The sequence below is a fragment of the Odocoileus virginianus genome, chromosome 4 (assembly GCF_023699985.2).
Source record: "Odocoileus virginianus isolate 20LAN1187 ecotype Illinois chromosome 4, Ovbor_1.2, whole genome shotgun sequence".
NCBI lineage: Eukaryota > Metazoa > Chordata > Mammalia > Artiodactyla > Cervidae > Odocoileus > Odocoileus virginianus.
Genome location: NC_069677.1, coordinates 74,164,627 through 74,187,928, shown reverse-complemented (window position 1 = coordinate 74,187,928; position 23,302 = coordinate 74,164,627). Strand labels below are relative to the sequence as shown.

The 23,302-nt window shown below is 41.0% G+C and overlaps 1 protein-coding gene and 1 long non-coding RNA gene across 8 annotated transcripts in view; one reads left to right on the top strand and one right to left on the bottom strand.

The window, feature by feature from the left end:
- Positions 1–23,302, top strand: part of TMEM108 (transmembrane protein 108) — a 432,137-nt gene that overhangs the window by 244,679 nt on the left and 164,156 nt on the right. The window lies entirely within an intron of this gene.
- Positions 19,446–22,479, bottom strand: LOC110152595 (uncharacterized). Its single transcript, XR_002318442.2, has 3 exons — positions 22,122–22,479; positions 20,832–21,111; positions 19,446–19,584 (listed from the first exon to the last, which is right to left on the bottom strand). It is a non-coding gene; the product is annotated as an uncharacterized lncRNA (long non-coding RNA).

Below are 23,302 nucleotides of genomic sequence, written 5' to 3'. Positions count from 1 at the left end.
AAAGATGGAATTTGACCCTGGTTTTTGTCGAAGGGGACCTGGGGTGTCCCCTGCTTGGAGTTTCCTAGAATAGGCTTTCCTTCAATATCAAATTTAGATTTACAATCTTTGGCCCAATGTATTTCTCTACAGCAGCGAGGGCAGATTTTTGGAAATCTTTTATTAGCATTCTTAAGGCAGTCTCTTTTTAAATGCTTCTTATCTCCACATGTAAAACATATTTCATTTCCTTTTCTAAAGGCAGCAGCCATTGTTTCAGCTAACATTTGCATCTTTTGAGTTTCTGATCCTAGATTGTGACAAGCCTTCAAATAATCAATAATAGTCTCAGTCTCACGAATCAGAGCAATAGCTTTTTGACATTCCTGATTTGCATTTTCATGAGCAAGTAATTTTTCTAGCTGTTTTTTGACTTTTTCTCCAATTACAGTACAGGAAATAATCTAGCTAAAAAATCAGCATAATTTTCATTAGGTTCTTGTAATATTTTAGTCTAGCTACTTGTAGGCTCTCCTTGAGGATTAATTCGATCTCAAGCTTCAAGGGCCAGTGTTTTTAATTGTTCATGCAACAAGGGAAGGCATGGTATTTGAGCTTCTATGGTATCAATTGTCTGGTGCCAGTTAACATTTCAAAAGTAATTTGGTTTTGGGGAGCACCAACTCGAGCATTCTTGTTAGCATGATCTCTGGCTATATCATGAAGCCACATTGTCCATTGAAGACATTTTCTTGGTTTAAGGAAAGCTTTTACTAAAATTCACTAATCATAGGGAATAAAGTTTCCAATAGAAGATGTCACAGCATTTAGAAGCTCTTTAGTAAAAGGCAAATGTGGGCCATACATAGTTACAGCCTTTTTCATTTGTTGTATGTAAAAAAAAAAAACAATACCTTCATATTGAGGTATTATGTGCCCTTGAGCATCAGGATTTCTTAAAACTAGAAAGGTGGAGAAACCATCAAATTCAGATACTTGTGATTGTAAAGCCAGTCATTCAAAGAGCTTCTGTCATGGAGGAAAGTGAGTAGGTATCGATTTTTTGCAAGTATGAGTCTGTGTTAAAGACTTATCATTATTATCCAGAAAAGTATTGTCAGGTTTTGGTGTCAAAAAGTGTCTCAGGAGAGTTGTTGTCAGAATCATTAGGTTTTAACAAAGGAGAGACTTTTGGATTTGCGCCTGTTGGCAGAGGATGAGCATTTGGAACAACCAGGGCAGGGCTTGTAGGAAAATTTTGAAATATTTTATGTTGTTTTAATTGGGCCTTCTGTAAAGTTTTATCATCTAATATATATTTGTGTAATAAATGTTTTGTCTGTTGTCGAGTATTGGGAGGGCTAGAATTACCTTGAAATGGCAGAATTACAGCTTTAATGAGAACCCACAGGGGCCAGAAATCAACTGGAATATTTTTTCTCCATCTTGTGGCTCGTTCAACATTTTTTTTGACCCGGTGTCAAATTTTTAACTCAAAACTGTCTATCAGGGATCCAAGGATTACATTCAACCACTGTTTGAAGGCAAGCCTCAATTTGTTGGCACAAAAGTCCCTGAGCTTTAAACACATGGTGAAGTAAAGTAGAGAAATGATGGGGCTTTCCAGCCATTTGACCCATGTCTTAGTACTTACCGACCTCAATAGGTCCCGAGTCACTCCGTGCGAAATGTCACCTATACCAGGTCCCTGTTTGGGCGTCACTTGTTGAGGTTCTTTAATGGACTAGAACCTGGTTGCCTGGAGTCAATGATAAGAAAGTGAAAGAGAAAGAAACTAATATTCCCTGGGTTATGCAGAGAGCCAATAAAGCCATACGACAGGAGGCACAGGGTGCCCTCTTGAAGAGGTCTTGAAAGCCCGGGCAGGAGAGTGAGCTCGGCAGGTTTCCACGCTCTGGAGAATCAGCCGGAGGGAGAGAGAGAGAGAAAGAAAGACACGGGGACCCAAGTCTCTGGTGGAGCAAGGTGCTTTAATGATCTTTCTGTGAGTATTTATAGGCTGTTGTACAAAGAATTTCTTTCGACAATGATAAAGATCAGAAAACCAAACGTACAACAACAGTTATCAAGGAAAGAAGGGATTAACAATGGTCATAAGGTCAGGAGACAATCCATATCTCAAGAAAGAGGATCGAGACTAAGCAGTTTTGTCATAAAGAAAATGTTTACTGAAAGAGATTCATGCATGTGTTTCATCCTATGACCTCAGTCCTGGGAGTGGCGTGCCGTTCCACTCGTTCCTATTGCCAGGAACTGATAAGGAACAGAGGATTCATGAGAAACAGCATGCAGGAATCCTCCTATTAAACGTTCCCTGACAAGTTTTCCTTGAGGTTAAGGAGGGAGAGCTGCTGTAAATCATAACTGAATGGTGTGGAATTAATGTCCAAACAAGTATTAACTCCAGAAATGTAGGCTCTTTTAAATGTTACAGGCAGTCATAAAGATATTGCATTAGTTATACAGTGGAAGTGAAAAACAGATTCAAGAGATAAGAACTGATAGACACAGTGGCTGAAAAACTGTGGACAGAGGTTCATGACATTGTACAGGAGGCAGTGACCAAGACCATCCCCCAAAAAATAAATACAAAAAGGAAAAATGGTTGTCTGATGAGGCCTTACAAATATCTGAGAAAAGGAGAGAAGTGAAAGGCAAAGGAGAAAAGGAAAGATATACCCATCTGAATGTAGAGTTCCAAAGAATAGCAAGGAGACATAAGAAAGGCCTTCCTAAGTGATTAATGCAAAGAAATAGAGGCAAACAATAGGATGGGAAAGACTAGAGAACTTTTCACAAAAATTAGAGATACCAAAGAAACATTTCATGCAAAGATGGGCACAATAAAGGACAGAAATGGTATGGACCTAACAGAAGCAGAAGATATTAAGACGAGATGACAAGAATACGCAGAAGAACTATACAAAAAAGATCTTAATGACCCAGATAACTGTGATGGTATGATCACTCACCTAGAGTCAGACATCCTGGAATGCGAAGTCAAGTGGGCCTTAGGAAGCATCACTATGAACAAAGCTAGTGGAGGTAGAGGTGATAGAATTTCAGATGACCTGTTTCAAATCCTAAAAGATGATGCTGTGAAAGTGCTGCACTCAATATGCCCGCAAATTTGGAAAACTCAGCAGTGACCACAGGACTGGAAAAGGTCAGTTTTCATTCCAATCCCAAATAAAAGCAATGCCAAAAAGTGTTCAAACTACTGGACAACTGCACTCATCTCACAGGCTATCAAAGTAATGCTCAAAATTCTCCACGCGATGCTTCAATAGTATATGAACCAAGAACTTCCTGGTATTCAAGCTGGATTTAGAAAAGTGAGAGGTACCAGACATCAAATTGCCAACACTGGATTACAGAAAAAGCAAGAGAGTTCCAGAAAAATAGCTACTTCTGCAATATTAACTACACCAAAGCCTTTGACTGCATGAATAACAAGAAACTGGAAAATTCTTCAAGAGATGGGAATACCAGACCACCTTACCTGCCTCCTGAGAAATCTGTATGCAGGTCAAGAAGCAGCAGTTAGAACTGGACATGGAACAACAGACTGGTTCCAAATCAGAAAAGGAGTATGTCAAGGCTGTATATTGTCACCCTGCTTATTTAACTTATATGCAAAGTACATCATGTGAAATACCAGACTGGATGAAGCACAAGTTGGAATCAAGATTGCCAGGAGAAATATCAATAACCTCAGATATGCAGATGACACCACCCTTAAATGGCAGAAAGCGAAGAGGAACTAAAGAGCTTCTTGATAAAAGTGAAAGAAGAGAGTGAAAAAGTTGGCTTAAAACTCAACATTCAAAAAACAAAGATTATGACATCTGGTCCCATCACTTCATGGCAAACAGATGGGGAAACAATGGAAATAGTGACAGACTTTATTTTTGGAGGCTCCAAAATCACTGCAGATGGTGACTGCAGCCATGAAATTAAAAAATGCTTGCTCCTTGGAAGAAAAGTTATGACCAACCTAGACAGCATATTAAAAAGCAGAGACATTACTTTGCCAACAAAGGTCTGTCTAGTCAAAGCTATGACTTTTCCAGTAGTCATGTATGGATGTGAGAGTTGGACCATAACGAAAGCTGAGCACCAAAGAATTGATGCTTTTGAACTGTGGTGTTGGAGGAGACTCTTGAGAGTTCCTTGAATTTCAAGGATTTCCTAAAGGAAATCAGTCCTGAATATTCTTTGGAAGCACTGATGCTGAAACTCCAATACTTTAGCCACCTGATGGGAAGAAATGACTCACCAGAAAAGACCCTGATGCTGGGAAAGATTGAAGGGGGGAGTAGAAGGGGATGACAGAGGATGAAATGGTTGGATACCATCGCCAAGTCAATGGACATGAGTTTGAACAAGCTCCAGGAGATGGTGGTGGACAGGGAATCCTGGCATGCTGCAGTCCATGGGTTCACAGAGTCAGGTATGACTGGGTGGCTGAACTGAACTGCACTTGACTCAGAAATGAAGAGTTTTCATTTTCTCCACCCACCATTGAAGGTGCTTCCCTCTCTCACTGGAGGTGCCTGACTATACCCTCCATGGAGGATAACATGTGGCAGCCACAGTTAAGGACTCAGATTGTGGATTAAGACTGTGTGAGCACTTGCTTAATTGCTTCAATCATGTCCGACTCTGCAATGCTATGGACTGTAGCCCACCAGGCTCCTCTCTCCATGGGATTCTTCTGGCAAGAATGCTGGAGTGGGTTGCCATGCCCTCCTCCAGGAGATCTTCCTGACCCAGGGATTGAACTGGTGTCTCTTATGTCTGCTGTATTGGCAGGCAAGTTCTTTACCACTAGCACCACGTGGGGAGCCCCAGGTTAAGACCGCTACTGCTAAGTTGCTTCAGTCGTGTCCGACTCTGTGCGACCCCACAGACAGCAGCCCACCAGGCTCCCCCGTCCCTGGGTGTCTCCAGGCAAGAACACTGGAGTGGGTTGCTATTTCCTTCTCCACAGGTTAAGACTACTTTGGCTCAAATCCTGGTTTGCCACAAGTTATTATCCAAATGATTTTTCCCTCTTTCAGTACCAAACTTGCCAGTTAAGTGTGCCTCCAAATAGCTGTTGGAGCATCTGCCCTCCACCCCTTACAGATCTATCACCCCAGAGGCCATGAAAGTAGAAAAGCAAAGTGCTACCACCAGTAGCTATAACAATGGTAGTGACACATCTGTTCTCCAGTAAGCATTATGGAAATTGGAGGTGTCCGTTTCATCAGCACCACAATTCAGTATTTCAGAATGGATTACTCCAATTGGCTTTTGTTGCTGGTTCTCAAACCTAGATATACATTAGAATCACCTGGAGAACTTTTAATAAATCTCCTTGCCCAGACCCCACACCAGATCAATTAGAATCTTTGGCAGACAGGGTGGAAAGTGTGGGGCCTGGGCATCCAGTGATTCTAACATGCAACAGGGTTGAGAATCACTGGCTTAGAACAGTGATGACCATGCAACAGAATTACCTGGAAGGCTTATTTAAATACAGATTGCTGGGCACCACCCCTGGAATTTCTGACTCAAAATATTGGGATTGTAATTTGCACTTCTAAATTTTCTCTGATGCCAAAGAAGCTTTGGTCCAGGGACCACACTTTGAAAATCACTGTCTTAGACAAAAGAAGTGCTGTCTCCTGGAGCCAAAGATGCTTTCAGTTTCCCTGCATCACTTGAGGCGAGTGAAAATCTTGGAGCAAAACCAGGGTCAGTTAGGAAGGAAGAGGAAGGAAGTTAGAAAGGAAGGAAGTGTAAGAAAATCAAAATCAGTGTTTTAAGGTTAGGAACTTTTAGAAGTTGAGGTTTCAGTTACTCCTTGGGATACACTGGAAGTTAGTTTTCACTCTGTTTAAAAAAAAAAAAAAAGGCTTAGCCCAGGTTGGATGCATGAGACAAGTGTTTGGGGCTGGTGCACTGGGAAGACCCAGAGGGATCGGGTGGAGAGGGAGGTGGGAGGGGGGATTGGGATGGGGAATACATGTAAATCCATGGCTGATTCATGACAATGTATGGCAAAAACCACTACAATATTGTAAAGTAATTAACCTCCAACTAATAAAAATAAATGGGGAAAAAAAAGGCACTCAGAATGGACTAGCTAAGCTTATGTTGTTGTTGTTCAGTTGCTCAGTTGAATCTGACTCTTTGCGACCCTATGGAATGCAGTACTCAGGCTTCCCTATCCTTCACCATCTCCTGGAGTTTACTCAAACTCATGTCCTTTGAGTCGGTGATGCCATCCAACCACCTCTTCCTCTGTCATCCCCTTCTCCTCCTGTCTTCAGTCTTTCCCAGCAGCAGGATCATTTCCAATGAGTCTGCTCTTTGCATCAGGTGGCCAAAGTATTGGAGCTTCAGCTAAGGTTATAAACAAAGACAAAACAGGAGAATGGCCCTCAACTCTGGCTGTTTACTGCATCAGGCCCACTTTAGAACTTGATTTTATATGACTATTTCTTCATTTCGTGCTGGATAATTAGTTTGCAAATCAGGAAATTGAGGCTGGAATTTTTTTATTGTGAAAAAATTTTTCTAATGTTTTCTAGGGAGAACATATCTCCTTGATTCTGAAGGTTAACTCATTTACACAGAAAACTTGAGGAAATAACACTTTGGAGTCCAACAGTAACCCAGGAAGCTTGTGCATACTGGGCCTTTAAAGGTGTCATGTTGATTTAATGTCTTTTACATTTTAGACTGTGATTTTTTTTAATTTGCCTAAGTCAGCAATTCTCTTATGCAGATTAAACAAACCTTACTAGACATTCTCATTGTAAGCAATACCAGTGAAGACTGAGGAATAAAATGTTTTAAAGAAACTCAATTTTATGACTTTAGAGTGTACTCCGTTACACACACAGCAGAGGCATAGGTGAGGGAAGTCATGCTCACACCTAGAGCTGTTGACTTAGGTAAATTTAAATGTTAACGGTTAATGAATTTTAATGAATCATATAGAAAATTCAATTTCTACATCAAAATTCTATATGAATTTTCAATATGAAAGTACTTTTGCTAAAACATACAGTGGGAGAGAGCATAGAATTTGGATTTGAAGGATGTACTTTGTGCTCTCATGTCTTCTCTTAGCAGTTTTGTCATTTTGCACAGAACACTTAACTGCCCAGAGCTGCCTCATTTTCCTTAACTACAGGACACAAATGATGGCCACCTTGAGGACTGTTGTGAGAGTTAAATGATCAGGGTATAAAAACATTTCATAAGTTGTAAAATGCCTTCTAAACATGGGCTGTTCTGCTATCGTCCTTAAATAACTTAGGGCTTCCCTTGTGGCTCAGGTGGTAAGCAATGCAGGAGACCTGAGTTCAGTCCCTGGGTTTGGAAGATCCCCTGGAGAAGGGAAAGTCTACCCACTCCAGTAGTCTTGCCTGGAGAGTTCCATGGACTGTATAGGCTATGGGGTCGCAAAGAGTCAGACATGACTGAGCAACTTTCACTTTTCACTTTAAATAACTTAAGCATTTTGTTGTTGTTGTTAAATTGTGCTATTGTTTAGTGAATCTCATTTAAAACTTTTAAAAAGGAAATGTGATAGTCTAGTATGTCCCTACCCAGCTTCCAATTCAGTAGAACATTTATTCATGCACATGAAACTCAAGGGAGCTATTCTAATAGGGTGTTTTCTGGCTTATCGGGATCTGATTAAATTCTGGAAAAATTCTTCTAAATGAGAGAGGTTGGAGCAGAATTTTTTTAATGAATAAAAAGAATTTTTCCTCAGCAGATTCATTCTGACTTGTAATAAATCTTCTCTGGAAGTTTTCTGGATGGTTCAATCATTACCTTTACGAATGTGGGGGACACTGGAAATTGTCCAGCTAGAATCCAGGAAGCTCCCCAGACCTAAGCCATGTTGCCTTTGCCAGCTCTCCTTCTTAATCTCCCTCTTCTGTACACCCATTTCCCTTCCTTCCCTTTGGGTTATCTTCCTCACCATCTTCCCTTTGTATTTCCCCTTCAGGGGTTTCTGAAACTTTCTCCTGCAAGGCATAAATGCTTTATCTGTTGCAGGTGTCCTGACAGCCCCTCAAAAGTAAATTTCTTGCCTTTGTTCTGGTGGTATCAGCATGTCACTTAGGGTATCAGGGTGCCCTGTGAGCTGTGGCCAGTCATATTACTTATCCCCCTGTCTTTGCATCTTCATCAGTTTCCTCTATAAAAAGCTCACTACGGCTGCCATGTGACATTAGCACAAACTTGGTGGTTTAAAACAGCAGAACTTTTTTTTCTCACAGTTATGGGGGCCAGAAGTCTGAATTCAGGGTGTCGGCAGAGCTGCACTCCCTGTAAAGGCTCCAAGAGAGAATCCTTCTTTGACTCTTCCATTCTGGTGGCTCCAAGATGTTCCTTGGTTTGTGGCTGCATCACTCCAGATTCTGTCTGTCTTCACATGGCCTTCCCTCTTATTCTTGTGTCTCTCCTCTGTGTATCTCTTGTAAGGACACTTGTCAGTGAATTTAGGGCCTACTGGATAATCAAGCATGACCTCATCTCAAGATCCTTGATTACACCTGCAGAACTATTTTTTCCAAATAAGGTCTCATTAACAGGTTTCCAGGAGGACCACAGTCCATGGGATTGCAATGAGTCGGATATGACTAAGTGACTAATACTTTCAACAGGTTTCTAGGTTAGGACATAGATAGGCCTTTTGAGGGACCACACTTCAACCAATCAGAGCATGATCTTGCTATACTTCATAGAGTTGGTAATATAAGTATATCAAGCACTTAGCACAGTGCCGAATTCCGAATGGGTGCTCAGGATGTGGTGAGTGTGGTTGGAGGTGTAGGGTCTCAGGAAATGGAACCAGTGCGCTTACGAGTTTATGCAGCTTTCTAAAGAAGTTTTACCACAAAGTGAGGACAGAAGAGCACCTATTGTTTAAAAAAAAAAAAAAAACAGTGAGCCCAACCCAACTGGGGTAAAAGTTCCCAGGAAAGATTTGCAGAGACTGAGTGCTGTAGGGCTATGAGCTTCAGGGACATGAGATGCACACTGAGGCTGAGCCTCTACGGCAGGAATGGCTCTAGCCGAGATTCCCAGGCCTGTGTGTAGTTGGTGCACAGGCTGTATCTCCTGACCTTGCCAGGGACTGCAGTGCTGGGTATTTGATGAGAAGAGGCAAGAGTTAAATTTCCTTGAACTGTGATGAGTGAGTCTGGTTAACACTGAGCATAAGGGCTTTAAAGATTTCCCTGGGATATTCTCTCAGACAACTGTCTCCCACAGGCCAGAGCCCAGGTTCTGTGCTGGCAGCTGCAGGGTCTGCTAATTATAACATGGCTTGGGAGAGAGCCCGGAACCCTCTGAGATGAAAAGACACTACAGTTTACTTTGAAATTCCTTGGTTAGGCAAAGAAATGAGAGCGTAACCAGCTTCCCCCACAGCCAGAGTCCAGAGGTCACCTGGGTAGGGGACCAAGTACTGTGCCCCAAGGCCCTGCTGGGTCATGCCCCAGCATCCAGGGTTGCAGTGGAAGGTGCATAGGAAGGTGATAGGTGGGGAGGGTTAGAAGCTCTCGGTCAGGGCACTTGAGCAGGGGTGGTGATTTTATTAAGACTCCAGCTCAGGCCTGGAGGCCGCTAGGAGGTTGGAGGAGTGCCAGCCTGCAAGAAACCTGAGTGGCTGGGCAGCTTCCTTGTCTGAACACATGGGGTCTCATCTAAGTACTTGGAATAGAACCGAAAACTTTGAGTCATAATTATTTCCACCGCCGTTACCATCCCTTCCCTACTTATCCCATTTCTCTGGATGTAAAAGTGAAACGTCATCTCTCTTTCATCTCTGGGACCTGTTTTCATTCTCATATACTGTGTTACAAGTCCGAGCTATTACATCTCTACCCTTTCCCCTGTGAGCCTTCCTAAGTCTCCTTCCTTGAGAGCCTGTCTGGAGTCCCAGCTAAGCATCAAAAGTGACTGGAGAAGGACTGGTGATGAAAGTGTCTGTGGTTAGAGATGTAATGGAAATCCACCCGGATGTGGCCCCGTGGGTGTCTCCTGTGCATTATTAAACTGGGATGATAAATGAAGAGGCTCGGTGTTTTCATTTTTTCCTGAAGATGTGGCTCTTACAGATGTGGTCTCCTTGGGAGTTTTTCCCCATAGGTGGAACTTCAGCATGTCATTGCCAGTCTGGGAATCCAGATTTCCCCAATCAATGGGTACTTCAAAAATAAAAAATTCCCCAACTTAGGAATTATGTATAAACTTCTGAGGAATTTGTAGTATAATTATTAAGGAAGGAAGGCAGTCTTTATGCAGGACACCTAATTGTTCTTGTGAGGAAAACATTCTTGTGTGTATAGCAGGGAATTGAGAGATTTACCTTCTGATGTTACATGAGAATGTATAGGCTTTATATCAAATAAATTTCATTTTCTTAAAAAAAACAAAAAGGAAAGAGAGGAGGAAGAGAAAGAGGAGGCATCAGATAAGCAATTGCTAAATCTTGAAAGAGATTAATGGTCAGGATTTTTCCACTTGCTTCTTCTTTCTTTCATTTTCCATGACAGGACTTTATTCCCTGGAATATGTGGAAGAGTCAGATACTTTCAGAGCTGAATGGAAGACCCTTTAGTAATTGCCACTCTGTCTAACAGATGGAGAAACTGATTCCATCCTGAAAGGATAAGTTGATGTGAGGGCAGAGGCTCAAACATGGGTCCCTAGAGCCAGATGCAGAGCTCCCTCCAGGCTTCCTTCCACCACCCTTCACCCTCCATCTTCCCTTCTGCTCCAGTCTACTTCCTTTATCAAGTATTCCAACAACCTGGTGTGCCTGGCTCCCTGCTGCTCAGGATTGGCCCCCTGACCTCAGCCCAGCAGCTCCTCCCCACCCAACCTCGCTCCATGACATTACCTTGGTTTAAGTTCTGCTAGCACATGGAGCTATCTGACATTTTTCTTTGCCCCTTGTTCTGCATTGCCTGCATGTCCTCTTGGAATGTCAGCTGTGACCCAACATACTATATTCCCAGCATTGAACAGCATCTGGCTCATGGAAATCCCCCAACAAAAGAATGGATGAAGAAGTTGTGGCATATATACCAAAATGGAATATTACTCAGCCATAAAAAGGAACACATTTGAGTCAGTTCTAATGAGGTGGATGAACCTAGAACCAATTATACAGAGTAAAGTGAGTCAGAAAGAGAAAGATAAATGCCATATTCTAGCACATATATACGAAATCTAGAAAAAATGGTACTGAAGAATTTACTTACAGGGCAACAATGGAGAAACAGACATAGAGAATAGACTTACAGACATGGGAAGATGGGTGGAGAGGGTGAGATGTATGGAAAGAGTAACATGGAAACTTACATTACCATGTGTAAAATAGATAGCCCACAAGAATTTGTTGTATGGCTCAAGAAACTCAGACAGGGGCTCTGTATCAACCTAGAGGGGTGGGATGGTGTGGGGGAGATGGAAGGGAGTTTCAAAAGGGAGGAAATATATGTATACCTATGGCTGATTCATGTTGAGGTTTGATAGAAAACAGCAAAATTCTGTAAAGTAATTATCCTTCAATAAAAAAATTTTTTTTTTTAAAAGCAACATTACAATAGAAAGAACCAGACAGAGGACCAATGGGCAGGTTTTTTGGGTGGTTCACATTGTCAGGTGAGACTCATATAGAAAGGGGTGGAATTATGGTCTAGATCATCACTGTCTGATAGACATAAAGAATGCAAGCTACAATTTAATATTTTCTGATAGCCATATTAGAAAAAGTGGGTAGAAATAGGTGAAATTAATTTCAGCACTATAGTAATATTTTATTTATTTATTTAATATATTTTAGATATTCTTATTTCAACATGTAATCAATATTTTTAAAAGTATTAGCGATGTAGTTTGCTTCTTTCTTTCATACCAGGTCTTTGAAATCCCATATATAATTTGCACTTATACCACATCTCAATTTGGACGTTGAATTTTTATCAGAAATACTTGATTGACACTTAGATTTCATAAAACATATAGTTGAAAAATTAGAGTCACATAAATTTTTTTCTAGCACTTGAATTTGGTATCAGTTTTTAAGTTTAGTTAAAAGTGAATAAAATTTTAAAACTCTGTTCCTCAGCCACTAGCAGCACTTCAAGCACTAGGTGCCACCTGTGGCTGCACACAGGTGTATCACTGACACCCGAGGGTTGGTTTTGACATTCCTCTGCCCTTCCTGCCCTCCGTCCACCCCATGGTACAGAGCCTGGTGGGCAGGACCCACTGAGGCAGAACACCGGGGCCTTGGCCGTGATAGATGACTGTGCCTCTAGCCCACCCATCTCTGGGCATCATGTTAAGAGGTAGGAGTTGGTAAACCCCTTTAAGTAAAATGGTTTTATTTTGAGCTGTTTTAGAGAAAGGGCAAGATCAGGGATTCTCACGCTGCCCACAGAGTCTGTATAGTCCAGGATGAATCAAAGCACACACTGGGGCCTCTCTTGTAGTGGTGGCATCAGGCTCAGGGCTTAGAAAACACAGAGAGCGTCACACAGAGCAGAGGGCCTGACTCTGGAGCAGCCTGCTTGCATGGCTCTGACTGGGTGAGCCACAGAGGCACCGAGAGTTTCTGTCCAGGAAGGCTTCTTGGATCCTCTGCAGGTCCTGCACTAGTGAGCATCCCTCCTGCGAAGCATGTTTTGAGATCTGCAGCCCCTCTGTGTACACCTCATCCTGACCTCTGCCGCAGTCCAGGCCGGGCAGCACTGTGTCTCCCTCAGTCCCGAGGAGCTTAATGATGCAGGGGCAGACATGCTATTTCTCACAGCTTTCTTACACTTGTCCGGGACGCCTGGGTATCATGCCATGAGCTGACCCAAAGGAAACTTTCATATTGTGTGCCTCCCTTGGGAAAACAAAGGTGAGTGTTGTATTGTGAAACATCAGATGTCACAGGCTTCTGTCATAGATCTAAGTTAATTACCAAGTGCTCTAAGAGCATTAGAGTAACTCTACCTGAGATACACAGAGCACAGATGCCCAGATAGGCAAGGGGCCTGATGAGTAGACAAAGACTAAAGTTTGTCTTGTGGAAAACTATCTCACAGAAATTCTTAAGTCATAAACAATTTGCAGGTAGAGCTCTTCACAAATGAATGAGCTACCAAGAATGGAATTTTTATTAGGCATCCCTACTTTAACCCCCTCTCTGCAACTCATAGGTGGATCATTTGACATCCTCCTATTTTCATTATCTTTCAATTCACTTTCATAAAGAACCAGGCATTGTGCTAGGCACTAGGAATGGAAAAATGGGCACACTTCCTTCCATGAGCTCCAGGCTAGTGGAGAGAGAAGCTTCAAAAGAGAACTAGAGTACAAACATGGGTTCATCATGATCAGACAGAGCGCCAGCTACATGTATAGTTCTGGGAAAAATTCTGTGAATACAGAGACATATAAGACATAATCTACTATCCAGAAGCCTATAGTGTAATCAAGAAGACAAGTATGGAAAATAAAAAGAAAATAGTACATTTTAGAATATAATAAGAAGCCACAGGTCAAGCCATGTTCTCAAGTCCAGCTTAATAGTAATGAAGAGGACATTTTGATTCAATTTCTGAGTCCTCTGTGTGTGTTTTAGCGGCTCCAGACTTGGAGCAAAGCAGTGATTAGTCCCTGAGACCAGCACTACAACCAAAGGAGACTAATGAAAACCAGCCACTTGTACTTCACAAAGTGTTTTCTCATCTGATGTGCCTTTCATCATCCTGACAACCCTGTTGATGGGCATGATATTTATCACCACATTACCACACACACACAAAAAAAAAATGAAAACCCAAAGAAGCTAAGTGTTGTAGTTAAGATCCTACAAGGTCCTACAACTTGGACCCAGGTCTTTTCTTGCTCCAAGTCCTATATCATACCCACAGTCTCTCATATTTTATCTAAACCACAGACAGTATACTAGGAATGCTGTACAACTCACTGAGGACAGTTGTGCCATCTGATTGTGTGTTTTCTTCTTGGAGTTTTGCAACTTGAGTCAATGAACTCCTCCAGCCTTTCCCTTGCAGTATGCCTCATTTTGTTTTAGCAGATTTGGTAGTTGGTCTTTTAGTCACCCATCCTCTGCCCCTAGTCTGTTTAAAGAAATAAAGTAAACAGTAGCAGGGTAAAGATACTGGCTCCCAGATATTGGCTAGATTATATTTGGGAAAATAAATGTTGTAGCCCATCAAGGCAGTGGGCCATTGCTTTTATAAGCCAGTGAATCTGGAGTTCACTTAGCCTCATTATTTCTTAGTTAGCAAACTCTGCTTGTGCCATCCTTATGGCTGTATTTTTAGAAGTCTTAGATTATTATAACAACTGAGAAAAAAGATGGGAAAAGAAATCTGGCTCCCAATATACATTCACTTAATTGTTTCTTGAATTAAACGTGTCTTCATCCAGCCCTCAAAAGATACTGCACCCTTCCTTGTGTAGTTGTTGATGGGGCTGCCAGCTGATGAGAGGTATTTCAGGGTTCTGCAGGTCTTCCTCCTCATCATCCAGATGTTTATTCTGGGTACCAGAGTTCATAACAGTGACATGACATCTCCCGTGTGGTGCCAAGTGAAACATTAACAATTTGTGTTGAGTCTGGTATTCTAGTCATGGCACTTAAGCCTCATTCAAGATGATGTGACAAGAGGAAGAGACTGTAATGGGACAGCCCCACTGTGCATTGAAGAAAGACAAGGGGCTCAAGAAGTAAATAAATGTGGCAAGCTATTGGGCTGCATTGGGCTTCCCCTGTGGCTCAGCAGTGCAGGAGCTGCAGTAGACATGGATTCCATCCTTGGGTCAGGAAGATCCCCTGGAGGAGGGCATAGCAACCCACTCCGGTTTACTTGCCTGGAGAATCCCGTGGACAGAGGAGCCTGGCAGGCTACAGTCCATCATAAGGTCGCAGAGTCAGGCATGACTGAAGTGACTTAGCAGCAGCATTGGGCTACATCAGAGCAGCTAAGGGCAGGGAATGTCAGCCCTTAAACCGTTTCTCTCACATTGTGGTTGATTATAGAAGAGCTCTGAAGGGGCTGTACGGGGAAACTAGAGTAGGGAATACTCTGAGCATGAAGGATGTGAACTGACATTCCACTGCCACCTCCTGAGTCTACAGCAGCATCGCGCCCCCCACCCTGCTGCTGTCCTGATAGCCTCACCTGCAGGCTTCTCGCCCCCTGAACTCCCATCAGCATCTTCCCCTGGGGAACTGGACTCTATTTTCCATAAGTTCTCAGCACTGAGGGCCTGCTGAAACAGACTGGTCAGCCAGCACTGTGAGAGGGAAACCAACTTGGCCTGGGATCTCTGGGTGTTCCTAAACTCCACAGCTGAGTCTCGTGGCCTGTCCAGGGTCAGGCCAGATATGACATGTCCATGTTGCCAACAGCAGCACTGTCTGTAGCTGCTTGGTTTTTTCCAGCTCCACCTCGTGCTGGGTCTTGGCTCTTCTTTCATATCCTCACTGGTTCATTGCTGAGAGGCTACCGTGCGTCACCGCCAAGCCCATCCAACATAGCTCTTTTTCCTTCAGCATTTATAGTATTTCAAGAGAAAAAAGACAAGATTTGGTTGTGGGGCCAGTGAAATAATCTGTTTTACCTTTTGTTTCCCCAGAGGAAGGATGATACAGTCCAGTGAGGAGAAAGTAGATGATAAAAATATTGTGAAGAAGCTTAGAATCCCAGAGTAATAAAGAATGAAGAAATGTAGATAGCAGAGTGCAAGGAATTAGAAAAGCAGTCATAGTTGAGTCGAGAATTATTATGAAGATAGGAGGAAATGAATTCAGGCTAGGAAAAGAAGAAAAATAGGGGACAGAAAATTAGAGTTGAGAGGATGGAGAAATTTTTTTAAGCAACCCCTAATGCCACAGTTACAGTCATAATGATGTGGACAATTTAAAGTCATTATATTTTATTTACTATTTAATACAATTTTCATAATAGGGTAAAAGTTCCCAAAAGCCCAGCAATGCTACTGTGAAAACCCCATTAACTTGCAAGTATCTTGCAAAATTTTACTGTTTAGCTAGTAAGGCTGTCTACTTACTAACTGCAGAAGTGGACTGTTAGGGTGAATTTCAACAGGAGTTTTGAGGTAGTGAGTGTATCAAAAGCCAAAGAAGCTCTTAAGAAATAGAAGAAGGAAATAAAAAGCCTAAAGTGAATCAAGTGGGCACCAGGCTATTAATTGTATAACAAAGTGCATTAAATTTGTTGAGTCCAAAAGTCAAAACACTATGTATCTGCTCATTGCACTAAATTATTTATACCAATAAGTCATAATCAACAAAACAGCCAGACCTTAGTGATGAGTTTTCAGGTTCTTTGGAGATGCCTACAATAGTGACATCAACTACAGATGCTTAATCGTTGCCATGGCTACCTAAATGCCACTAAGATAACCCTGATCATCTTTATTCTATAACTGATGACATTTCAGAAGTGTTTTTATCTGACTAGGAACACAGTTATAGGAAGCACCATCATTTTAAATTAATTTTGTAGTGATTGATTTTCTTCACATTAAGGAATAAAGAGTTTTTAAATTTTTTTAATTAATCAATTTATTTTAATTGGAGGATAATTTACAACATTGTGGTGGTTTTTGTGATACATTGACATGAATCAGCCATGGGTGTACATGTGTCCCCCATCTCGAACTCCTCTACCACCTCCCTCTCCACCCCCTCCCTCAGGTTGTCCCAGTACACCAGCTTTGAGTGCCCTGTTTCATGCATCAAACTTGGACTGGTCATCTGTTTCATATATGGTAATATACATGTTTCAATGCTATTCTCTCAAATCATCCCACCCTCACCGTCTCCCACAGAGTCTGTTCTTTATATCTGTGCCTCTTTTTCTGTCTTACATATAGGGTCATCGTTACCATCTTTCTAAATGCCATATGCATGTGTTAATATACTGTATTGGTGTTTTTCTTTCTAACTTACTTCATTCTGTATAATAGGCTCCAGTTTCATCTGCCTCATTAGAACTGATTCAAATGTGTTCTTTTAAATAGCTGAGTAATACTCCATTGTCTATATGTACCATAACTTTCTTATCCATTCATCTGCCAATGAACATCTAGGTTGTTTCCATGTCCTGGCTATTGTAAACAGTGCTGCGATGAACATTGGGGTACATGTGTCTCTTTCAATTCTGTTTTCCTCGGTGTGTATGCCTGGCAGTGGGATTGCTGGGTCAATTGTCAGTTCTATTTCCAGTTTTTAAATTCTTTGAATAGTATAGCAAAGTGATATGTGTACAGTAGGAAACTTTTTAAAAAGAAATTTTTATTTTATGAAAAATGCAGTTGTGTATATTCTCCCAGCTTTATTAAGATATAATTGGCATATAACTGTGTAAGTTTAAGATGTACAATGTGTTAATTTTATACACTTACATATTTCAAAATAATTACCACTGTTGACTTTAAAAACTGCACAATGTAAGAGTGGCAAGTTAAGTTTTATTTGGGGCAATGTGAAGACTGCAGCCCAGGAGCCAGCACATCAAATAGCTCTGAGAAACTGCTCCAAAGAGGTAAGGGGGAAGGACAGTATATATGCGATTTTGGTAAAGTACATGCAATCAAGCACGTTTATATTTTAGGAAGTTTCTGCTGGTCTTGTGAAGCTTCTGCTAGTCACGGGAAACAGTCATCACCCTGAAGGATTTAGTGCTGTTTTAGATATGAGGAGATATAAGAATTGAGCTCATAAAATCAGCACCTGAGAATATCTAACTGTCTGAAGGCCTGTCCTGCCAGATTTCCCAGAGCACAGAGTGCCTCATTTCTGTTCTCCATCCTCCTGAACTCCTTTAGGAAGTGTTGGAGGTCAGCAGTTGCAGCAGCCCATGATTTAATCCTTGTAGAGATAGATGGCAAGCACTGGTAGCAAGTGCCAATTTGTGGTTCACACACCATAGTGTTATCATGAATAATGCTATTCACAGTTCATCTTTGTCAGTAATGCTGCAATGAACATGGCAATGCAGGTTTCTCTTTGAGGCCCTGACTTTATTTCCTTTGGATATGCCCAGGAGTGGGATTGCTGGATCATATGGTAGTTCTATTTTTAATTCTTTGAGGAGCCTCCATTCTATTTTCCATATTGGCTGCACCAATACTTACATCCTCACCAACAATGCCCAAGGGTTCCCTTTTTCCCATATTCTAGCCAGTACGTGTACTTTCTTGTGCTTTTGATGATAACCATGCTTCCCTGGTAGCTCAGCTGGTAAAGAATCCACCTGCAATGCAGGAGACCCCGGATCAATTCCTGGGTTGGGAGGATCCGCTGGGGAAGGGATAGGCTACTTGCTCCAGTATACTTGGGCTTCCCTTGTGGCTCAGCTGGTAAAGAATCTGCCCGCAATGTGGGAGACCTGGGTTCGATCCCTGGGTTGGTAAGACCCCTGGAGAAGGGAAAGGCTACCCACTCCAGTTTTCTGGCCTGGAGAACTCCGTGGACTGTACAGTCCATGAGATCACAAAGAGTTGGACAAGGCTGAGAAACTTTTACTTTCACATATTCTAATTGGTGTGAGTGATATCTTCCTGTGGTTTTGATTTGCATTTCCCTGATGATTAGTAATGTTGAACATCTTTTCATGTACCTACTGGACATCTTTTCATGTACCTCCTGACCATTTGTAGTTCTTCTTTAAAAAATTGTCTGTTCAATTCCTCTGCCTATGTTTTTTTTTTTCCCCTCTGCCTATGTTTTACTCACATTGCTTAGTGGTGTTTATGTTTTTTGTTTCATTTCTTTTTTGCTATGGAGTTATTAATATTTGAATTCTTTATGTATTTTGAATATTAACCCCTTATCAGATATATATGATTTGCAAATATTTTCTCTCATTTGGTAGACTGCCTTTTTATTTTGTTGTGGTTTTCTTTACTGTGCAGATTTTTGGTTTGATCTAGTCCTACTTGCTTATTTTTGTTTTTGTTACTTTTGCTTTTGGTTCAAATATTTAAAAAAAAAAAAATGTCATTGCCAAGACTGGTGTCAAAAATCTTTTCCCCTATGTTTTCTTCTAGGAGTTTGATGATTTCATGTCTTATGTTCAAGTCTTTAATTTATTTTGAGTTGATTCTTGTATATGGTGTAGGATAGTGGTTATACACATTTTTTAAAAATGTATATTTTTAAACTTCAAAAAGTGTGCTTCCTTGGGGTATCAGATCATCATTATTATCTCTACCTGTAGGGGTGGAGTGGCTTTAAAAAATTCTCTATTCTCTCAACTCTTAATTTTTCCCCTGCTTTTCTTTTCTTCTTTCATCTCACAAATCAGAATTCTTTGGCATTGAGTCAGTTGCCTAAAATCATAGTGTATCACTGCAACAAGAATCCCTTGGATTTTGTTTGTTTATTTTACTTTAAAAGAGGTCTAGTCTGACTTGTATACTTCTGCTGGCATACCCGGTGGGTCAGTGAGGTTCCCTAGGATCTTAGTCAGTCCATAGCCAGCCATTCTGTGACTCAAACAGGACCTGAAAGAGATTAATAATCAGGTAGTCAGGCACTGTGCTAGATCCTGGATGTATTCCTTAAAAGACAAGTTCAATCAAATGTCCAACTCTTTGCGACCCCATGGACTGCAGCACACTAGGCTTCCCTGTCCATCACCAATTCCCAGAGCTTGTTCAAGGTAATGTCCATCGAGTCAGTAGTGCCATCCAACCATCTCATCCTCTGTCATCCCCTTCTCCTTCTGCCTTCAATCTTTCCTAACATCAGGGTCTTTTCCAATGAGTCAGTTCTTTGCATCAGGTGGCCAAAGTATTGGAGATTCAACTTCAGCTCAGTCCTTCCAATGTATATTCAGCACTGATTTCCTTTAGGATGGACTGGTTTGACCTCATTGCAGTCCAAGGAACTCTCAAGAGTCTTCTCTAAACCACTATTCAAAATCAATTCTTCAGCGCTCAGCTTTCTTTATGGTCCAGCTCTCACATCCATACATGATTACTGGAAGAAACAGAGCTTTGACCAGACAGACCTTTGTCAGCAAAGTCATGCCTCTGCTTTTTAATACACTGTCTACCTTGGTCATAGCTTTTCTTCCAAGCAGCAAGTGTCTTTTAATTTCAAGACTGCAGTCACCATCTACAGTGATTTTTGGTACCCAAGAAAATAAAATCTGTCACTGTTTTCATTGTTTCCCCATCTATTTGTCATGAATTGATGAGACCGGATGCCATGATTATTTGTTTTTTGAATGTTGAATTTTAAGCCAGCTTTTTCACTCTCTTTCACTTTCATAAGAGGCTCTTTAGTTCCTCTTCACTTTCTGCCATAAGGGTGGTGTCTTCTGCATGTCTGAGGTTATGATATTTCTCCCAGCAATTGATTCCAGCTTGTGTTTCATTCAGACCAGCATTTTACATGGTGTACTCTGCATTAAAGTTAAATAAGCAGGGTGATAATATACAGCCTTGTCATACTCCTTTCCCATTAAAGGCAAACAAAATCTTAAAAATCTTATGCTCCCTGAGAGTCAGATGAAAGTTACCCTTTCTTAGAACAAATTTTCTTTGACATTCACTAAGCACCTGTTATGATGGCACTGCAGAGGATGTACCCTAATAAAGACAGGGTCTCTTCTCTTTGAAGGAATTTTATACAGCCAACCAACCAACCAATAGTTATTGTTTTAACCAGTGTACATTGTCTGCTGTAACAAAACAACTCCAAGATCACAGTGACCTAGCCCAATGAAGATTTGTCTTTCACTTACCCGAAGTTCCCAAGTAGATGCTTCTGGTTGGGTGGCTTTCCTCCAAGCTTTGATCAGGAACCCAGGTTTTTTTCTATTTCATGATCCTATTATCTTCATTGCTGGCCTCCAAGACCATCACAGATGGGAGGTAGATATTGTCTACTTGTCCTCCTCTGACTAGAGGTAATACACGTGAATTTCTGTGCCTATTCCATTAGCTTCATTTAGTCATACGGCCCCATCTAGATGCAAGGGCACTGGGAAATGCTTGCAGCCACTTCCCAGAAACCAGTATACACTGTGGGAGGGAAACATGAATCTTGGGTAGTCAACTAGTCACCTCTGTGTTTCTGACTCTACACTTAAAACTCTAGGTGGAAAGTTAACTAATGAAACAAGACAACCTGTCAAGCACTCGAGTCTTCTGACAGCCTGTAATATTGAGTAAAATAAAGGCCATAAGCATGGTTTTGAGAAATAGTTAGTTCTAACCCCTGTTGCTATATAACTCCTGCTGCATTGTTTCATAGCAGTTTTCTATTATGGAGTACTGTTACCATCACTGCCATCATCTGTTGATGTGAGTGCCCTTGAAATAAATGAGTGAATGACCAGAACCACATTAATTTCAGGTTTTGATAGCCTCATGGGAGTAAATATTGCTGTTCACAGATTGCGAAGGATGAAAGGAAAGTGAAACATGATTCATTTCAGCTCCCTGTTATGGTAGTATTAAAAGAGCTGAAAGAGTCTGGGTGTGTGAGATGAATGGAAACAGGGCCATTATCTAAGGTTATTCAGGCTGTGAAGTGCACAGCAGTAGGGGCACCATTCACATGCAGACTGTGTTAATGTTGTCCTTCTGGAATTATATGGCTCTCTTATGAAGGGCTGAAAGAAAATTTTAGCAATGGAATAGTAAGGAAAAATACTGTTTTAAACATAGTTTACGATGCTTTAACTTTAAGCTCACATTGGGACCCAGCAGATACTTTCCTTTCAGTTTTTTCTGACATAAATTCTGTTTTTTCTCAAAACAGTATATAAGGAAACCTTGCTTCATAAGCAGGTATTTCATGTTTCTGTGAAGAAATGGAAAGTAAAATCAAGAAGAAGAGAGTTAAAACAGAAGATGGAAGGGTCAAGGAACTATGTCATTTGAGTGGATAGGGAGACCTCTCTGAGCCTTTTATCATCCATCTGTGAAATGGGATGCTTAACCTAGGAAGTCTCCAACACCACGTCTGTATACATTGTTCAAAGAAACATAGAATGTAGAGCAGTCTATTGCAGAGGTTTCTGTCTTACCTGACAAATACTACATAAAACAAGAGGGGTAGTTCTGTGACAGAAGCATTGGTCTGTGAGTCAGAAAAGCTGGATTCTAATGCTGGCTCTGCTACTAATACAGCCTTGAAGTCAGTTATTTCCTTGTCCTGAGTGAGCCTCAGTTTACCTATTCCTGAGTCTCAGTTTATCCACCTATGAAAAGAACATTTAAAAAAGAGCATCAAGTGTTCTACAAGATTGTTCCTACTCTTAATATTCTCTGATTCTAGAATTTAAACATGATGGGTGTTTTTGCCCTAAAACAAAGACAAATATCTGAGTGTCACTGAATCTCCACACTGGAGTCAGACTTAATGGGAAAAGCTCATCAAGGAAGAAGCATAAGGGCATATGTAGTCTTTTCACTTAGTCCATCCCATATGTCACAATCTATGAAATGTGAGCTAAGCTATTCAACTCTTCAGATATGATCTAATATATACAGAAAACTGAAACACATGCCACCCTTCTGATAGGCTTTTTGAATCATAAATCTACCTGTAGGAAGATTTCTTTTGCCAGTGGTCAATTTAATTTCACCTGTTTTCATTATTTACCAAGCTTCTGTTGATTGGCTAATAGTCATCTTCAAAAATATGTTTTGTATATTTGAAATTTGCTAGGAGAATAGATCTTAAGTGTTCTCACCACCAAGTACAAAGGTAACTGTTTGAGGTAATGAATGGGTTAATTAACTTGACTGTGGTGGTGATTTCACACTTTATCAAAACATCACAGTGTATAATGTAAATACATACAATTTTTGTATGTCAGTTATAGCTCAGTACAGCCAGGGAAAAACAAAAAGCACCTCCTGTGCATATTGAGCATTTGTGGTCACTGTGAGTTTTAAAGAAAAGAAAAAGATAATAGGCCTGATCTCATAGAGCTTCTGATTGATTCCAGCAGGTATGGGAAGTAGGTAATTGGAGAGGTAAGTTTAAAAACTAAACTGTAAACCTAGCTGCAGCATTGCTGTGGGTGCTAAACATGTTGTGTAAAGGAACATGAGCCATATTTTATAAATGAACACATAAAGCATATTTATTAAGTACTTGTAGGTTGAATGAATGTGCCTAGGAAATATCCACCTGCAACAAAGGCAGCCAGTGAACAAACTTATCAGTCACAGTCACAGCTATTAGTGGAGAAAAGTAATA